The sequence below is a fragment of the Hypomesus nipponensis genome, chromosome 13 (assembly GCF_054491055.1).
Source record: "Hypomesus nipponensis isolate SF chromosome 13, ASM5449105v1, whole genome shotgun sequence".
NCBI lineage: Eukaryota > Metazoa > Chordata > Actinopteri > Osmeriformes > Osmeridae > Hypomesus > Hypomesus nipponensis.
This window is the reverse complement of record NC_140373.1, coordinates 5,377,419-5,398,144: the sequence shown is the minus strand read 5'-3', so window position 1 is coordinate 5,398,144 and position 20,726 is coordinate 5,377,419. Positions and strand designations below refer to the sequence as shown.

Below are 20,726 nucleotides of genomic sequence, written 5' to 3'. Positions count from 1 at the left end.
ACAAAAGTATGTAATATATCTGACTGTATGTTTGTACATACTTCCATGGACATCTGTTTGTGTGTGTGCTTGTATGTTTGTGTGTGTGTGTATGTGTGTGTATATGTGTGTGTCATAAATCAGTCGTGGGAGTGGACAGCTCTGAAAACAGACATGCCTGGAATGGTCCTAGAGGAGTAGGAGAAGGAGGAGAAAGAGGAGGAGAAAGAGGAGGAGAAAGAGGAGGAGAAAGAGGAGGAGAAAGAGGAGGAGGAGGTAGAAGAGGAGGGAAAGATTCTCTGGCTGTGAGGGATCAGTTGCAGGATTGTAAACACCCCCTCACCACCACACCAAACTGGCTCTTTTGAAATGGTTGAGCCATGGGTGTGCCCCCCCCTTCCTTTCCTCTTCATGTTTCCTGTTGGGCTGGCTAGACTCCTTTGACAGATTTACAACTTTGGGGTCAAAGTTTTCCGACAGCAGCAAATAAATCTTACACCACCCCCTCCCTGCTGCTCCCCCACCTGATAAAAAGACACACTCGCCTGGCCCCCTGCATCCTTTCATGTCTAATGCACAACTGGCCCTTGGAGAAAAGAGCCTGTGTGTTGTTGTTTTATGTGTGTGTGTGTATGTGTGTGTGTATGTGTGAGAGAGAAAGAAAGAGTGAGAAAGGGAAGAAAAAAATGGAAAGAGAAAGATAGAGAGAGACAGGGTAAGTGCCTTGTAGTTCTGTGGTTAGGAGAGAGAAAAAAAAATGCTGGACATTGTTCTTGAACCATAAAGACAGACAGTTCATGTTTCAATTGTTTTCGGGGGTTGATGATTTTTTGCACTCCGTCTCCCATCTGATTTTTATGTTTGGTCTCAGCATGATATTCGCTTCTCTCCTCCCCCTGGATGGATAAGAAGAGTGGGACTATGCTTCATTCCAACAGCATGCCATCATCACTCTCTTCCTCCGTCTCTCCTCCTCCTTCCCTCCTTCCCTCCCTCCCTCCCTCCCTCCCTCCCTCCCTCCCTCCCTCCCTCCCTCCCTCCCTCCCTCCCTCCCTCCCTCCCTCCCTCCCTCCCTCCCTCCCTCCCTCCCTCCCTCCCTCCCTCCCTCCCTCCCTCCCTCCCTCCCTCCCTCCCTCCCTCCCTCTCTCAACCTAACATTTGTTTCTTTTTATTCACTCGCTTGCTCCTTTTATCACAGTATCTGTGTTGAGCATCGATTGCATGACTGGGGGAGATGGGGGAGGGGGTATTGAAGTCCTGTCACTGACAGACTGGAACCATGCATCTCATGATCTCGGCCTATCAGCACCCTGGAATGGGGCTCTCGTCAGAGTTACGGCAACCAAACCACAGCATTTTGTAAAACTCAATAGCAGTTACTGTAGTTGATGTCTTCACGATAATGACTTCCTAATGTTTTTCACCACTGCAAAGTCTTACTGAAACCCTGGATTTGATTGCTTTCCCCAAACTATCACAGCTGTAATATCTGCTGTAATATTTGATATTTTCTACCGTTAGTACGTTTCAGTTTTTACCTCAAAGATGTCCATCACTCATCTGGCTCTATTGGTGGTCAACACTGAGGTCCACATCATTATGTGAACTCAATACCTCCCAATGTGCTGTGTGTAATTATTATTCTACTGTGCAGGGCAGGGCTTTGAGACCTTACCTGGGCTTTGACCTGCCTGTGTACACTGTGTAAATGATCCTGCCCACTATCTCAACCCAGTAAGCCCTTTTTATTCCATGCTGTTTTATTGAGTTAGGTGAGAAGATTAAATATTGTAATATTTAATAGTGCTCTCTGGCTCCAGCATCTCTTTGCATTCAGACCCCAAAAACAATTTCACTTTGACTTAATGTAACCAATTGAAACACTGTAGTTTCATGTAGTGTGTGTGGAAACTCACATTCTGGCACTGCACAGTGTGGTTTATGCAAACACACACTACACACACACTACATACACACTACACACACACTACACACACACTACACACACACTACACACACTACACACACACTACACACACACTAAACACACACTACACACACACTACACACACACTACACACACACACACTAATGAAGACACACGTGTGGTGGTATCATTACAACAATATTTTGTTTCTGTACATTCAGCGTATTTTTGTTTAATGAGAGTACTTTGTCCAAAACCTCTAAAGGAAGAGTAGAAGGATGACAGAAGGAACTGGGGAGTAAAGAAGGATGGCGAGGATGATGTCAAAGGTGTGGAATCAACCCTCAGACATTGCCTGGAGAGGTCTTACATAGCCCAGAGACGCCGTTCCACTGGAGCGAGATATTGGGATGAACAGATCAGGGGTGTGGGGATTAAACGGATAAACGAATGATCAAACATGTTGTCCTCCCTCCTTTCCTCACTCCGCCCTTCAATTCTTCCATCCCGTTGTTCCCTCACTTTCATAATCTTCATGCTGACATCCCCTCATCCAACCTTTTGGATGATGTGTTCATCTTTGTGTAATTGGATTGGAAGAGTGATCCACAGTCTGGACTGTATCCTCCCCCTGTGTTCTTCCTCCTGGCCCGCCACTTGGTCAGAAGGGGGGGGGGTGGCCTCTCCACTCGCCTGGTCGGGTTTGTTTTGGTCGCTCGCTTCCCAGTGTCACTCCACTGGTCTCCTGTTGGACGTAACGCCAGACGACAGCCTGGCTTCATGCACCAGCGAGTCTGTGTCCTGAAAAACTCGAGAGAGAGAGAGAGAGAGAGAGAGAGAGAGAGAGAGAGAGAGAGAGAGAGCGAGAGAGAGAGAGAGAGAGAGAGAGAGAGAGTGAGAGAGAGAGAGAGAGAGAGAGAGAGAGAGAGAGAGAGAGAGAGAGAGAGAGAGAGAGAGAGAGAGAGAGGGGGGGGGGGGGGGCGTAATGGGTGTGTGGGTATAGGTGTGGGTGGGGAGGGTGGGTTGGTTGGTGGGTGGGTGGGTTTAAGGGATAATGAGTTGTCTTGGTGTAGAAATAAGAGGAATTGGAGCAGGGAAAGAGGATAGACTCCTGAGAAAGGAAAGTAACTGTTATCGAAGCCCCACTATGAAAGGGATTCCGTGACCTTTGAGAACAAAGTTTGAAGTTGACTTTGCTTGATTTGCCACTGCAGCCTACTGCCGCACTATTGAGTGCATCACGTATTCCTGAAACTAGGTCACTGTCTAAAGATCCAAACTCATCTTCCCTCCTATGATTCCCTGCAGGAGTGGCCCAGGGGGATGCTGGGAGTATGAGTTCATCACACCCCACTTTCCCTGACCACTTTGTTCTTTTTTTTTCTCCCGAAATGAACGAGGACTTCAAATGTTTCCATGTTTCCACTCATCCCATGTCGCCATTTTTATTTTTTCATGCCATTAAAAGACCCTGTAGAGAAAACAGTCGATCCACAGCTCACCTTGGTTTCCCTGTTTCAACGTTCTGCAAGTCCTTTTCACATTTCAAAGAGTGAGCTTGTAATGCAATCTAAGGACAAACTAGGACATGTTCTACATCCCTTTGTTCAGGGGGGTCAGGGCCTGTTGAGGAGACAGCTCTGTTTGTAAGAAACACACCACAGCATCATCAGGACACTGCATGCGTGTCTGTTCTTAGCAAGGTAACAGTAAACCTCCTTGTAGACATCTGCCATCTTACCTATGCCTCTAGCCTTGCTTTCCTGGCACTGCCAGCCCATTAGTATCATGTAACGCCTGGCGCTAATCCAACCAGTACAATGTGACCTTAATCTCCCAGCATGCCCCACACATCTGGCTATGCCTCCATGTCCCCAGCTTCCAGGGCCAACTGGATACATCGCAAACACTATCAGCAATCAAATCCATTTGATTTGTTTCACAATGAACCGTACAGAGACGTCCACTCCTCATACTCACACCCACCGTCAGGTAGGTAAACCTTCCCTACCCTCAAGCTCAGAGCTCGCTGAGGTGAGCCTGATGACCTGTGTGTTCCCAATCAGCTGCTTGGAGATGAGCTGACCTTGGATTAACATGTGCAACGTTCCCGTGTGTCTCATCTCTCTATTTGCGTTTTCTGGAGCTAAGAGTTGGATTTGACTGTCATCCCGTGCTGTTTCTGCACTATTGATTTAAAAGCCACAAGCCAAGTCTTTCCCTTTCTGTCCAGGAGGATCAGTGGAATACTTGTGGTTTTGGAAATGAGACCAGATTGGGATTCCAGTATGTGGCCTTGGATTTTGAGTGATACTTAAATACATACACACATACAATCATACATACATACATACATACAAACGTACGTACATAAATGTATGTTGCAAATGGTAACAGTTGAAGGGTGATCGACATGACAATCTTAATTTTACTTAGACGTGTACGTCAAGCAGAGACCAACCATAAAGCAAGTGTAGAATGTATGCACTCTAGTATTTGTCAGAACTCTAGTCTAACGGCTGGGGCTTGATTGTCACTGGGGCACTTTGGTGAGATGGTTTGCAGCTACACAGGAAACTCTAAGTGATATATATACACATACTGTAGCCTGAGGAATTGGCATGAAAGTTTCAACCTCAAACTTCCGCCTCTGTGCTGATGTGAAGGGACAAGTCTGCATTTCTGTCAGTGTTTACTTGCAGTTTGCTAGAAAAACAATTAGACACCTGACTGCTGTGTATCACTATAGATTTCCAGGGGCGTTTTATCCATGGCAACACTTTATTCAATTTTTTTTCTACTGACTTTTTGACAACGGCAAATATGTCTGCACTTTTATTAAGAACATTTCAGAGCCGCATCCTCAGTTGTTACAAAAAGCCCGCCCACATTGAGAAATTCAACATAATCCAACGCCCTTGTATATTTCTGACTAATAAAGCAGCCTACTCTGTAGGATCTGCATTTCTTAGTGACCGGGTCGAATATTTCTTCACAGTGTGTTGCAATATTTACACATGGACTTTATGCATTGACTTAGAAGAGCAATATTTATACTGTTTCTGTACGCATTTGCCCATGTTCAACTTTTCAACATTGACTCCAGTAAACTCCACCTCACCCCTCCTCCCTTTTCTTCAATACTCCAACCCAAACATAACCACCCAGCCGCACGTGAGGCCTTTCTCATGTGCTCTGGCTTCTCCTCGACCCCCTGTTCTCCTCTTAGCTTGACACTGCAATCAATAAGCAATTAAAAAGGGTAAAACATGTCTGGGGCTCTGCTTGCTTAGTTCCGCTGGATGTTTTCCCTCCGTGTTCAGGATGTGTGAAGCCCTCACAGGACTCAGTGTAGGAAGAGAGAGACCACGTAGTGTGTGTTCATAGAATTACAGTCACACAGTCAGTGCATAGGGGGTTTCTCTTCAGGAGCAGTTCCTAACATTCTCACAAATCCATCGAGTTTATCACACGCCACAGGCTGTGTACAGAAACACAGAGTCTGGTTTGGACACTTTCTTATAACCTTAATATGTACTGAAAACCAGGCGGATGTGATACAAGCAGTAACACAGCAAACCATTGTTTAAAAACAATTTGTGAAGCACTCACCATTTCGGTGTGAAAGAAAAGTATCAAATTGACCATTCAAGAAGAACAACAAGAAAAGTGCTTGAGTTGAATGCAACTAAAGTTGTTCTTTATTACATAAATCATCCCCAAACACTGTCCGTTGTACCAGCAGTTACAGTAATAACATGCAATCCATTCATTCAAGTGTTCTGAGAGCTAGTAGTTTAACATTTAGACAGCATCATGCGAGGTGAGGTGAGGGAGAGATGTGTTTATGAAGTGTTTTCTCCTCCTGCGGCTGTGGTGTGTGGCCTGTTTTATCAGAGAGCTGACACCCTGTTCTAGTTCCCTGGTTTGACAAGCCACGAGGCAGATGTCTCCTGTCAGCCATGTCCTCTGCACTCGTACCTCGATATGGAAGGGTTACAACTGGGATGGGGGAGACCAGGGCTAAGAGGCTCAGAAAGAAAGTGTGTGCGTGTGCGTTTGTGTGATTGCGTGCATGCGTGTGAATTGCATGTGTGTGCGCACTCGCACACCTACGGATACCATGTGCACGCGTTTGTGTGTGTGGCACAGAACATGGGGAGGAAAAAAAGAGGAGAGCTGGTATGTTTTGGATTAAAGGAAGGGATAAGGCTGTGAAAGAAAAAATCTGCTCAGTTGCTGAGGCCCAAATCCTCTCCCTCCTCATCCCCTCCTCCTCCTTCTCCTTTCTCTAACACTCTTCTCTTTTTACAGGCTGCCATTTCCACTAAATTAGTGCCCAGGGTTTTAATTGCAGTTTATGAAGCTCATTTATTGGCGCAAGAGTGTGTGTTTGTGTGATCTGGCATCCAGCGAATCAGGCCAGGCCTTGGGCTTCTCCCAGCCTCCCTGTGGTTTTGTGTAAAAAAAGAAAATCTGCAATTTTTTTTTCTCTCTCCTTTTCTTTTAACACCAGAATGTTGTTGCGCTTAACCGTACACACTAATGTTTTTATAGAGAATTAGCACTCCTTGGCTGTGTGGCTGATACTGGAAGTGTTGCTTTTAAATCATCTGTTTGCTTTAAACCACCAAGGCACGTGCCATGAGCGACTCATTTAAGAGTGATCGGTTCCTCAATGGTATTCTTTTCTACTGTTATCACACAAAACATGTTCACCGCATGACCTCGCTCTGTCAAAAGGATTTTTTTTACAATAGGGTCGTTCTAGATCATCCGCTGCTTCTCTGTCATAATCCATGTCTGTGATCAACCTCTTCAGATCTCTTTTTTTCCCCTCCATCTCTATCCTTCTTCCTTTCCATCTCTCCTCTCCTTCACCTCATCCCCCAGCATGGCATTCCAGCGACACCCCGGAGGCTAATTACGCCTTAATTACATTTGTTGGAATTGATTTGTGATTTAGTCTTGCCTCTGTTGTTCCAGCTCATTGGCCCCCATAGAAATGTCATTAATGCACCATTATTTTCACGGGCGGTCTAATTAAAGGGACATACTCTCTGGGTTTCCAGTGATGAGATGGTGGGAAAAGGAGCATGTTGGCAACTTGCCCCCCAGTGATCCAAAATGGAAGACGCAGCAGGGGCCACATAACCTGACTGCAGGGGAAATGTACTACGGATGTAATCAATTAGAATTCACTGTGGGGACTAGAGACAAAGAGTCACCTTGCCTGGGAAGTTGTTTCAGATTTGAAATATATGACCAAAAGTGTGATATTCTGACTTTAAACCGTATAGTATGTTGCCAGGTGATGAGCAAGACCTCAACAACCGCTATTATGGCTATTCTTCCAGATTGTCGTCCATGTTATCGCTTCCTCAATATAAGAAGCTAACTTCAACTCCAATGTAACTTCATTGCATCACAACCTCTTTTCTGACATTGTTTCAAGGATTTGCCAGAATAAATGTAATAACTAGAAACGTTTATCTGGTGTTCCCATGGTCTCTCTCCCCTCTCATTAAACAAAGGGAAATTGTATGCACACAACTTAAACCTACGAAACATTCAACTGAACCTCTCTTGGACTTCAGCCTGGTCTCAAAGCCCACATATCGTCATTGGGTCACCTGAGCCACAGAGCCCATAGGCAGCTTGAAATACTACATCGCTATAAGAGGAAAATAGGCTTGAAACTTTTGCAGTGTTTTCAAACACTGGTCCTCCCTTAGGGAGAGATGTGGGAGGAAGAGGGGGAATGAAGGAAGGGAGGGGGCTTGTGGTGCATTCACATGTGGAAGCTTAAAGCTGCAGCGAGCTTTCCCAGACTTTTCTGGCCTCATATGGCCTCTGTGCTACAATATCCTGAAATCATCTAGCTCTTAGCCAGGGCCCAGAGTACAGGCTGCTCTTGCTTCATCTCCAACCATCTCTTTCCCTCCCTCCCTCCCTCCCTCCCTCCCTCCCTCCCTCCCTCCCTCCCTCCCTCCCTCCCTCCCTCCCTCCCTCCCTCCCTCCCTCCCTCCCTCCCTCCCTCCCTCCCTCCCTCCCTCCCTCCCTCCCTCCCTCTGTCTCGCTCTCTCTTTCTCTGTCTCACTCTCAGTCTCTCTTTCTCTCTCCCTTCTCTCTTTCTCTCCCTCTCTCTGTCTCTCTCTCCCTTTTCCTGTGCTTTATGTGTTGTCTGCATACCCTTTTTCAGTCTGTTATTATTGTGTATAATAGGCTTCTATCAGAATGCTGGCTGGCTGGCTGGTTGGTTGACGGGCGTGTTGGACAACTGCTTCACAGTTGGTTGAGCAAGAGAGAGAATGAGAGAGGGAGGGAGTTTGGAGGGGGGAACGAAAAGAGACAGAGGGAGAGCTAAGTTAGAAAGGGAGTGAGGGGGAAAGGAGTGATAAAGAGAGAGGGACATATTGAGAGAGAGAAAGAGAACGAGAAAAAGGAGGAGGCAGAGGGTAAGCTAGGAATGGGGTCACTCAAGTTTGTTGCTCATAGGATATCAATCAGCTCACTGTCTCCACCCCCAAAGCAGTCCTGCTGTTCCTCTGCCTCCTTCCACCTTCTAAAGACGCCATCTTTGGGGTGTGTTTTAGCAACAATAATTTCGTCCAGAATAAAACTGCACAAGTTTCTGACTTTTTTTTATCTCAGTTTAAGTGCTCGATGGAAACAGAAATGACTTTGCTCAATCCAAGCCAGCCCTACTTAAGTATTATATTTCTTTAATATTGCATTGGCTGAGTGTTCTATGCCTTCTCAAGTAGACTTTGTGCAAGATATGTTCCATTTTTTTACAGGTTGCTTGCAAAATGATGTAAAGGAAACTGCAGAGGGGAACCAAGAAGCCAGAAAAAAAGCAACTGTATCAGGAAAACGTATTATTCACTCTTAAAGGTGTTTTTCTAATCTTTGTCAAAAGTCTTTGCAATTGCTGAGTCATCTGGAAAAAGCTGCGCTCTAACATTCTTTATACTTGTGTAATGCACCAGAAGTGTACCTCATTTTTAGCTTTACAGTAAATTACATTAATCCACAGTTCAGTGGGCCCCAATACTTTGAGAATAACAAAAATTGACAAAGAGGGATAAAAGGTTTTTGATATTGCTCAAACCTTTCTTACCAAGGCCTCCTCATCCAGCAGGCCCTGATGCAGGCAGGAAGAGTAGGGGTTAACCCTGTCTGTGGCCCACATCTGGGAATCATTTGAAACATTCCACAAGGCTTACCACATGTTTTCAGATGGACTAAATCCCGCGAAAGGCTTGGCTGTCAGAGGTTTTTGAAAAATTGCAAGGGAAAAAGGAGAGAAGAAAATTAAATTGTATAATGGTTTTCTCTCACACAGGTGAGATTGTAGGCAGGGGGGAATGGTAGATCGGATCTATCTGTGTTGTGCTGGTGTGTATATTTGTGAGTGGGCATGGGCATTTTAGCTTTGTAACCATTTCCATATTTCTTTTACAATCTTGTCTGGTTGATTTTCTCTCTTTTGTTCCTCACAACCGTCAACCATAAAATAAAGTGACATGAACGTTATATTGGCTTTCAGCGCGCATGTACACTCCAACTTAATAACAGGAGTGCAATATTCCGCCACTGTCAAAATATCCAACTCTTTTAGGTATTCATTTTATTTTAATGCATTCCTAAATACTCTTCTATTCTGTCCTCATGTGGGCACTAGCCTTGCCTCAAAGTGCTTCTCCACCCGATGGTCTGACTATTGCGCTGTGTTATAGATGACAAGCTAATAAAGTCGACTGAGGGCCTGATGAATGGTTGGCTGCTGTGCTGTGAGTTCCAAAGAAATAAGTGGTTTGGTGGGGAAATGAATGGCAAGGGAGTCTTGATTGACCACACGGCCCTGGTTCCGAGTGCCTTCACCTCCCCAGCTCCCTGTGCAGATTTCTGGGGCCGAGACATTCTCAGAACTCACACTCCCCCACTGTTAGTAGGGACACTAGCTCTCCTGGTGCCATGATGCATGGGCCCGCTTCACTGTATTTGCACGTTGACATTTGAGGACCCTGAAAATGTTTCCGTTGGGTGTGGGTGAGACCCTGTGAGGGGTGGGAGCTCCACGGAGGTGTGGTCAAAGTTGAGGCGCGGCGGCAGGAGAGCTGATCGGACCGGCTAACATTGCACGGTACTGGAAATAGCTTGGGAGTGTTGAGGTGGGGCGGTAAATGGGTTTGTGGCGTTTACAGGAGGTTATAAGGTGGCGTGAGACACCTGCTGAGGTCCCGCCAGGAACCCTGTAAACTGACACACGAGAGAGATGGGAAGGGGGAGCTTCTGAAGTATTATACAAGACCCAAAGCACTGTTCCTACATAGTTTTGTCACTACATCCCTTATATAAGAATATGTGGAAGGCGGGGACATATTTAATTTTATCCCTCCATTTTTACAGAGGGAATTCCATGATGAGTATAGCACTGTAAAGCCTCTAAGCGCCACAAATGTCAAACCTCTCAAAGGAGCTTATTTTTGACGCTGAAAGGAAGACTATTTACAATGTGTGAACTGAATGACGAATCCGGCAGTCGTGAAATACTTCAGCCAGCTTCATTAAAGATAGAATAAAACACAAGCCTGCTATAGTCAGCAGAAGATGCAACAGCCAACCAGTGCCAACTATATGAACCAAATGCATGGACACTTTAACAGAAATCACATTGTCAGGCTTTACGGACAGCCAGTGTCAGCCTTTGTTAAATCAAATGAGAGACTTGAAAGGAAACAGCGGCACATTTACAGTCTGAAAGCTCTCAAGCATGTCCAAACCTCTGAGCAGTGGCCCATGCAAAGTGTCAAAATCCAGTACATTCAAGGGTCAGTATTACTGTGTTCCTGCAAAGGAATCATGCATGATGTGGCATTGCAACGTGTTTAATAATATCCTCCATCCCTTCCCGGCATCGTAGAGTTTGTACATCACTTGAAAAATAAATGTATTCCATTCGGGATACATGCAGGCATGTATTTGTGATGTTTCGAGAGTGCGCATTGTGCTGCATGTGCTGTTGTGATTCTTTGAGATTTGAACATGCTGCCGAGGCGCTGACAGTTTCATGCGCAGCCTACAACAATGCCTCACATATGGAGCTCTGAATGAAGAACAGGGTCCTCTCTCCAAGGGTTCATTCCAGCTCCTTCAGAGAATACATCTAAACGCATTGGCAGGATTCCACTGTACGGAGGAGACCCTGAGGGCCAGCATACCCTGTCCACCAGCGTCCACGTGCCTCTGTGCGCACATGTGATGTCAGTTCCTGCCTTATTCCACCTGTCAAACGCCTGTGTGAAATAAGACAGTCCGCTTGCACTCCGCTTCCTAGCATTCTGTTTTGACAGCAACCACTTCCACCAAAACATACTTTCTGCATTCGAAGGCCCTTCACTCCGTCGCTCTGCATTCTACTGCGTCCCACATACCCCCCCCACCCCACCCCCCGGCAGCGGCACATTCCTCACTTGTTTGCTGATGTGTGACAGTTGACACAGCTCAGTGCCACTCACAGCTTTGTATAAGCAAGCCTCAAAGGCACGGGGGGAGAGTGAGGTGGGGGGTGGGGCGTTAGTGAGAGAGAGAGAGAGAGAGAGAGAGAGAGAGAGAGAGAGAGAGAGAGAGAGAGAGAGAGAGAGAGAGAGAGAGAAGAGAGAGAGAGAGAGAGAGAGAGAGAGAGAGAGAGAGAGAGAGAGAGAGAGAGAGAGAGAGAGAGAGGGGGGGGGGCGTAATGGGTGTGTGGGTATGGGTGTGGGTGGGGAGGGTGAGAGAGAGAGAGAGAGAGAGAGAGAGAGAGAGAGAGAGAGAGAGAGAGAGAGAGGCACGGTGGGAGAGAACCCTGAGTACAGCTATGACAGAGCTCAAGGAGAAGGAAATAGGAAGGAAATAGGAAGGAAATAAGAAACTCTGTGGTGGCCTGTCTGTAGTCAGGTGACTTGTGTATGTTGCCAGCTGTCTTCTGTGGCCACAATGGCTCATTTATAATGGGGTCTCAGTACCAGCATCAAATGATAATAAACAATAATCTTTTTTTTTTTCTTTTTGGGGTGCTGAGATGAAATTTGCTGTCCAGTACACACACACACATGCACACACACACATTCAGAAAGAGAGATACAGAAACACACATAAACCTCACCTGAAGGGGATACAATAAATATGTTTTATTTAGTGGAATATATCATGATGGTAAACCAATAAACTGCCCCACTTTGAAAATATTGATTTGAGACCTTTTCTGTGTCGATCCCATTAGAATAATGTAGTGTATACGCATTGCACATAATGCTCTGTAGAAAACCTGACCGCACATCTGGAGTTAACAGGACATCCCCGTTCACGAGGACTGCCTTTCCGTAAAAGGAAAAGGGGCGTGGAATGTAGGTGGTGTTGGATTTCACAGCCAGAGCACGTGACCTCAATGGCTGCCGCTACGAAAGCTGTGTCCAACTTCTCTGCTTACTGAAAGACGTTCACCACATCTAACCGACGGATCACTGGAGGGTAGTTTGGTTCAACACACGTCACTGAATCTGCTACAAAATTGAGAGGTATCAACAAACTTTGAAGAGTTTCACCGCAAACTAATAAAACTACGCGACTCAACCTCCACCAACCAAGGGGACCAGGAGGAGGAGTCAACAGGTTCCAGGTATTGTCATTGGTAGCTCTTCTCCCACACTTGTCATTGAAAATGTCAGTACCTTGTCAACCTCTGACAGCATGGGTGCAAGGTGGTATTATTGGCTAAACTGCATATTATAAGTGAATCAGTTAAAAGTAAGGCGTCATGCATAGCCAGTTGAAGATGAGTATGAAAGTGACAGCCACGATTTTCGAGATTAATTTGCATTGCAGAATGGGACCAAGATGTTGTTTTCTAAACCTGGTTTGGAGCACAGTGACAGCCGTTGCAAATAATTCATATAAATAAAACAATGACATCAACGTGTTCATTGTCGGTGTCACTGAGTCTGAACATATCTTTGCTAGCTAGCTAATTCTAGCTCGGTGTTGCCAGCTAACGGCAAAGGTAGTCATTTGAAAAAATGACAGCTTCCGTGACTGTTCCCTACTTGCCATATTAGCAGACAGTGCTGTGATCAAACTGCATGGTGATCAACCCAGACAGTTTGCTACGTTGTCCTAATATTTTAGATAGTAGCTTCCTAGATTCCTAGATTGCTAGCTGTCAACCTGTGGGCACAGTTCAGCACGAGCTAGCTCTCGGTGTTATACGCCAAAGTAATGGAATGTGGGACTGGGACAGTATGTTTGCAGACTAATCGTTTTGCAATTGGCTGATTTTGATTTATTTCGTTGGTTTAGCATTGTTATCTAACAAAGACTAACTTTGTGCTCGGGAAAACCATGGCAATTGTTTTGGAGCGACATCACAATCACCTCCTCCACCTATTTTCTTTCAACGTTACATCAGTCGAAGCACGAGAACCCAGTTACAATGGATTTGGTTAAATATGTGCCTGGTGACAAACCGTTGGAGGAAAACAATTCTGTAGCCTACCAGATCCTCACAATACTGTCGTTTGTAACTCTTTCGGTAAATAAGCAAGTGTTTTACATACAAATCAATGTAATGTCAAGAGATTGGCCCAGTTTGTTTCCAACATTTAGAATGAAGCTGTGTGACAAAACCTATGGCACAGGTGTGTAGAATTATTTATTTAATAAAATGAAGATACGAATAAGACTTAGTCGTTGACTTGGGTGAGTATAAGGTATATTTTATGATTTTGGGGAAAAAAGAACGAAAAAGTGATAGCACAATTATCACACAGTTGTGGCTTTTTTTTTTCTTTCTTTTTTTTAGGCACACACATAATGCCCAACTAATTCAGTATCTGGGATTATTTTTTTTTTTTATGTTGCTGTCCGTTTTCTCCTGAAAATCTGGGACAGTCAGAGCAAGATACATTACGGGCTTTGTTGCTGTGTGAGTGGGAAATTTGGTGTGTCTGAGGATTTTCCCACCCTGTCACCTCCCCTCTTGGTGTGATTCACAGTTACATGTTAGGTCGGAACCAACTGTAGCCCCAAGACGACTGAACTTTCAAAATTGTATCCCTTTGATTGTGCCAGTTGGGGTATCATAAAGAGTTTCATATGGATTTTAAAACCACTTTATTAATTATAGGCCTGTTACTATCCTTTCCTGGTGTGCCCAATAGTTTTAATGACATTTATTCTTCTGTAATCATATAGGTAGTGGGAAATAATATTGCAATAATTTAAAAGATATCATCTTGTATAACGCAGGCACAAAACTCTTTAAGTCAGAGAGCTCACAAATGTCTCAAAAAGAGAAATTGGGCTGTTGTTGTGCCCAAAACAATGAAACTGCAGATTTGCTGGCTGTCCTGTTCAGTGTTGTCAGGAAGTTATTCTTAAAAAAGTAGAAATGAATGTTTGATTGGCTCGTATTAACCAAATATAAATGTAAGGACTAGAGGCCTGTTAAATAAACTTACAGCAGCTTTATTGTCATGTTTGGTTGTTATTTAGTTTTTCAAGACAGTTCTCTTTCAGTTCACCGCTTTTTAGAGACAAGATCTTAAAACCCAAGTGATTTTTTTTTGCATAGGACGGGAAGTTGGCTTCCTCCTTGTGTGAGAGATACCAGTTAGACACCTCGCACACCTCAGCTTCACATGGCGGTAAATGTGTCACCGCAGCGGAGGAGATGGCTCACTCACTTCACCGAGCCATACCTCCTCTGATGAAGTGGCGCAGCACAGGATCCCCCCCCTCCCCCCCGACCTCCCACCCCTCTCCTTCCTTTTCAAATGTTTAAGTCAAGTGTGTGACACTGGAAAGGAAAATGTGTCTTTGCTCTTAAAAAAAAAAAAAAGTGACTCAAAAGCTCCTGCCCTTTTTATTTTTATTTTTTATTATTATTACTTTTTTCCCTTTCCTTTTTCACATGGCTGACATTTTGCTTTTATCTTGTAACCTGTGAAACAAATAGTTTTGCCAGATCATGAGAGGTTATTGGAAGGTGGTGGGCAAAAGCTCTTGTTAAGCAAGATTCTCTGAGGGCAATGGAAAATAGACTATTCTGTGTCTGTCATTTTGTGTTTGAAAATCTACAATGGTAATTATTTTGGGCCAATTCAGGCTGAACAGTCATTTTGTAAACTGTCCTTTGAAAATTGGTTTGGAAATGTTTTGGTTAGAGTAAATACTGTGTATTTAAATACAAGTCCACTGGATTGGATAACCTAAATAGTGACAGGCTATTGATTAACTTAAAATATATTATTGATGTTAACTGTTAAGTGGTGTGTTCAGACAAACTGTTGTTTGTCTGTTGTTTTTATTTATTGTTGTTCTGCCATATTTGATAATTTTGTAAAGCACTTTGGTCGGCATTGGCTGTTTTTAAATGTGCTCTATAAATAAAACTGACTTGACTTGACTCGTTCATTTCACTAGTAACCAAAATGAACGGTGACAAAATAATTGCGGTTTAAAGTGTTAGAAATGTTGGTGTGAGATTGTAGCGCATATAGTGGAGCTAGGCTAAATTTGGTGTGAGGCCTAGTGTCAACCCAAGTCAACCTCAAGATGTTCAAAGTTTGGTTTGCGAGGCCCACAGTGGTGTGTACAGCCTCCACCACAGTTCCTCTCCACATGCTGAGGCTGCCTGACTCACTGCCACTGAGGCTGGAGATGAGGCTGGAGCTGAGGCTGTGCAGCACAAACTCATCAGGCTGTGACGGATGACACCGGCTGTGGACAGTGGCAGGTTACCATGGAGATGTCACACGGTGCTCTCTAAACGGTAAACACCTCAACCCAGTAGACCCACTCTACCCACTTTCAGACTTCAGGCTGTTGTGGGTTTGTGTCCAGGGGGACGAGCTGAGTGCTTGCTCAACTGCACTTCATAAGCAGAGGTTTCACTGAAAGAAAAGAAAAAGAAGAACTGGTATCTAGGGGTGTACTGTAATAAGCAGTTGTTTTCTTTGTCAGTCTTTCACCCAGCCATCTTTCACAAATGCATGTTTCTCTCTTAAATCAATCAAGGTTTTATGTTGTCTTTAGGTTTGTTGACCCAGGAAGAAGGCATTTTTGCTCAGTTGTGAGGTAGGGCTGTGGTGTAGTATGTCTAAACTGTGTCTAACACTGACACAACCAGGCTTGACCCACATTAAATAGCCCCAGTCTCAGAATGAGTATAAAATCAAAAGCGATATTACAGTGGTTTGGCTGTTGTGCACGATGACGTAGAAGCTGCCTTGGGGAATGGGGAGAGTGTGGGAAAAGATGGAGAGAAGGAGGGTGGGAGCCGGTACCAGAGGGAGAAGAGCCGAGTCGAGCTGGATTGAGGGGGAAATCAAGCCCCTGTGATGTGGGGATATGGGAGCTCTAGTCAGACTGCTGGATGGGAGTTTGACTGGCCAGCTTCTGCATACTGATTCACAACTGCCTTTGCCCACACAGCACATAGTATGGCGGGGCGAGCGATGAAAGGGTTAAATCTTCTCTCTTTTATACCACCTCCCTTTTATTCCTCTTTTTATGGCTTTGATGGTATTAAATAATCTTTACGTGTCACAGTGCACAGCTCTCCGTGTTCATGTTTGAGAGTGAGGGAGCAATTAGGTCAGAGTGGTAGAATAACTCGGGCTTCATTCAAGTCTTAAAGTGGCAGGCAGCCCCCGCTTCGAGTTACTGTCAAATGCACATAAAATCCAGATTGTGAATTCAAAAAGACCAAGGCAATTTGGGTTAGGCTACCTAAGCAGTTGAATTGAGGTTGGGAAAGATATCTCTTCCATTGTATAATCCCTTAAGAATGGCCTAGAACGGATCATCAGATATGATATTTTTAAGCCATTTAACAGTTTATTATGCCTGAAGAATTAGGTCATTTTTGTCTCTTTCGATAATGAGGGTGAGCTGAACACATCTTTCCTATTATTGAAATTAAGTTAAAAGATGGCATTGTTTTTCTGCAATGATTTCATGGATTTATTTAGCTTGAGGGCGGTTTCTGGTGTCTCTTTGATGTTGAACATCTTAATATGCAGTGCATTGTATGGTTTGGGATTTTGGCTGCTTCAAATTGTGTTCTTAAAGTTCAGACCTAAACCTTTTTGGAACATATTGCTTTATTTTGGTCAAACGTAATCTTTCAGGCCCATAATCTTTTATACTGAGTTTTTTTGGAAAGACCTATTCCCTTTCACCACTTGCGTGTGAATTGTGTGCCCTTGTCGTTTCGATTTCATACTATTTTCCACATTCATTTTGTACCTTGGCTTCCATAAAGAGCCTCTCTGCCCAGTCGGACAGTCCCTCAGCTTGACGGCTGACATTTCCAGTGAAAGAGCCCTATTGTCGTCCCTTAATCTCCCCCACTCTCCATAAAACAATGCTATCAATTGCTTCCACTGAGTACATCCACCAATGTGAGACAGAACTATCCTCTCAGTCAGTCAGCCTGCCAGCCAGCCAGCCAGCCAGCTAGTCAGCTAGCCAGCCAGTCCAACCTTTTTATCCCCAGTGATAACCCTCTCTCCAATAGAGCACCCTGATTCCCCTGGAGGCAGCTGTTCTAATATGATCTCTGTAGCATGAGAACTAACCGTTCATCGTGGCTGGCCTGCCACCTCGGAAATGCGCAAATAAATAATGGCTGTGTATATATTTATTTTCCCGGTGCGGCTATCAGTGGGGCAAGACGGGCCGCCTCTGCTCTCTCCTGGTCCCCTCTTAATGAATGCCTTCCATTCCATTTTCCTTCATTTTCCCCGAGACACCACCATTAACTTTGACAGATGATATGTTCCTCCATTGAAACGGTGATCTTAAGCACATTGTCATTGGAAATCGGATTGGCACACCCACCCCCTTGGCTCTATAGCTTTCTCCTGTTGTCCATCTCCCTCTTTCTGTTCTTTCCTTCCTTCTCCTCCTCCTCGCGGTTCTCTCTCAGTCAGCACCCAGGGACATGATGTTAATATTCCCATTAGAACCCTGTACAGCCAGGCAGCACGGTTAACCCTCTCCTGCAGACCACCAGACGAGACTGTGCCCCTGGTCACTTGGCATCATCTGCTATATTTGACGCAGCTTACACCAATAAAAAGCTGATGAATTCAAGTGTCTTCATCTGTGCCCTAGTATTTTCATTTAAAGGGGAGTCAGAGAGTTGTTTATGGATTGATGTAATATCCCATCAGGATTAAAACCTCCAGTGATCAGCCACGGTAAACATGAGACATAAAACACCAACAACAAGATTCTCTGAATCTTAAAACCAACATGGTCTCAGATAAAACAAAACTTCTAGCTCCATTTGAACATATAATGTCAGTCAAACATGTAGCAGTATTGTTTTATAGAACGGCTATCATCAGATTATGTTTTTGTGGAAACATTGGTATATCACACCTGCTGGTGTGTTTTAGGATGTCTTGTAAAGGTATTCTAAATATGCCTCAGAGTGGCTGGCTCTTTAGACCCTCAACACACATCTCCCATTCTCCTGTTCTTTGTGATACAAAAGGCACAACATGACACAGTGCCCTGCTGCTGCTAGCTAAGTGCATTAGATGAACACGGTAGCTTTTCTCTGTCATATCTGTGCAAACATCACTACTGCCGAATGATAATGGTCCAGAGCTGAGATGATAGCCAGCTAACACGGTGGCTGCTAACTGCTGATGCTAATAGGAGTGCCCGGCTCATGGCATCACTATCATCCTGTGGGCTGTCGTCATCTCGCTCCAGCCAAGCCTGTTTGGTGAGCTATACCGTTGCTCTGCTGGGTCTATGGTCAGTCATCACCACCGTTAAGAAACCAGGATCCACAAACAATCACTCCTGTTACTACAGAGAAAGCACGCTAGCTGGTCTTTTTAGCCCATGGGATTCCAGTGCTAGTTTCCAGAGAAGCATAGCTAAGCAATAACCACCATGGATAGTGCATTCCAAACGACACAAATCTGTCCAAATGGTGTCGATATAGACGTTGTGTTTTGCTTTTTTTTAAATAAAAGAATACATAGAAATACCAGGTGTCTTGGAATTGAGTGTCCGTGTCCTAATCTTTTGTTTCAAGTCTCTTGAAATAGTCTCTTGTTTCAAGTCTCTCACCCACTTGGCCCTTGATTGTTATGGCACCAGCAAGACCAGAGGAAGTCAGTTACACAACCAATCAGTGAGTCATTGAGACAGTATCCTCTGACATGGTGCTGCTCTTCATTTCCTGTCACTTTATTATTTTTTTCTTCTCTTTTTGTGTAACAGTGTTAATTTTGTTATATTGCACCAGGGAGCATATGGCTGCCATTTATGATCAACAACTTTGTAAAAGATGTGACTGGAATATGCAAATGTATGTTAATGACCTGGTAATGTAATGAACTACATTGACCAATAATGAGCTCCTGTTACTGAATGTTGATAGGTTCCATTAACACCGCTTTTGTTGTTTCCCAAGCTGTGGTTTCTTGTTACACACAAACACACACTCACATCTCATATTCATGTCACATTTACATTATTATTGATTCATGGCATTGGAATAAAAACGTATTGATAAATATCTGGAATACTCACTCACTGAAACGGCAAAACTAAATTGGGCAGAACTGAGACAGATGCGGCACAGTAAATTAAACAAGCAATCTTCTCTGTTGGGTGACAGCACAATGGTGATTAGGGTTTCGTGAGAGTTGCCCTACATTATTTATGGCCGTGCTGTGGGCTGCCTGCAGTTGAATAGACCCACAGTCCATTGACTGGGCACATTATGGGAGCAGGAGCCAGAGAGAAGGGAGTTAAAAATGGCCTTATTTCCTCTCCAGGAGTCACATTTTCATCTAAATGAAGGTTGAAGCCCCAAGCGTGTTGTTTCCAAGCCCAGTGTGTTTGAAATGTGTTGACTGCGTTCCAAGAGTGGCTGCATTGTGTGTTCCAAAGCCATTGACACACACACACAAGCACACACACACACACACACACACACACACACACACACACTTTCTCAGCCCTTTGCTCTCTACTATCTCTAGACCTTTGGCTATTTGTCAAGTTTCAGTAACTGCACCTGAAGACAGCTTCTGTTTCTTTCTGTCTTAGATTTTTGGTTTCCCAGTTCCACAGCGGTCTTTTCTTTTCAGTCATAAAATTGTAATGTCAACATCCCTCCCCTTATCACCTTTTAAGTTGTCATGAAAAGGACAGGAACAACACAGAAATGGTGAAACTGGTGAGCGATCGTCAAACGATATGTGTAGTATTTGTCAGATAAAAGCACTTTTGTTAGCACTTAACAGTCTAAATACTGGTTTCCTTGAAACTTTCCCCATTTATCTTGAGACTGTACTGTTTTGAACCGTAGCAATTTGTGACGCATTTGGTAGCTTTCATAACTACACTGCAAACACTGAAATCCTGTGCCAACAATCTGATATTGCCTTGTACAAGTGTCTGCCTTAAGAGGAAGGTAAAGATTGTCTTTTTTCATCAATAGTTTTATTAAACAAAATAAATAAGGTATGATAGAGAACATTGCACAGTTGTTACAATTTTAAAAAGAAAGCAAGGTCCTTTAGTTTAGCCTTGTTATTCATGTTTTATTTCGGATTCTGTCATTATTGAGAGAATAACGTCATGTTCCAAATTGGAATGTTTTGACTTTTGAGTAGAACTTGTCTTTCAATCCTTTCTGAGAAAATATGTGACTAAGGGTGAAAACTAATGAGAACTAAAAGGAAGGTAATTGTCTGTCAAAAGCTTTTTCTTTGTGTGTTAGACAAGGACGGACAGACTATTA

The 20,726-nt window shown here is 44.1% G+C and overlaps 1 protein-coding gene across 1 annotated transcript in view; it reads left to right on the top strand.

The window, feature by feature from the left end:
- Positions 1-12,329: 12,329 nt before the first annotated feature.
- raraa (retinoic acid receptor, alpha a) overlaps positions 12,330-20,726 on the top strand; it is a 120,230-nt gene continuing 111,833 nt past the window's right edge. Inside the window, exon 1 of the mRNA XM_084671166.1 lies at positions 12,330-12,569. The gene's annotated coding sequence lies outside the window, so the exon portion shown is untranslated. The remainder of the gene's footprint in view (positions 12,570-20,726) is intronic.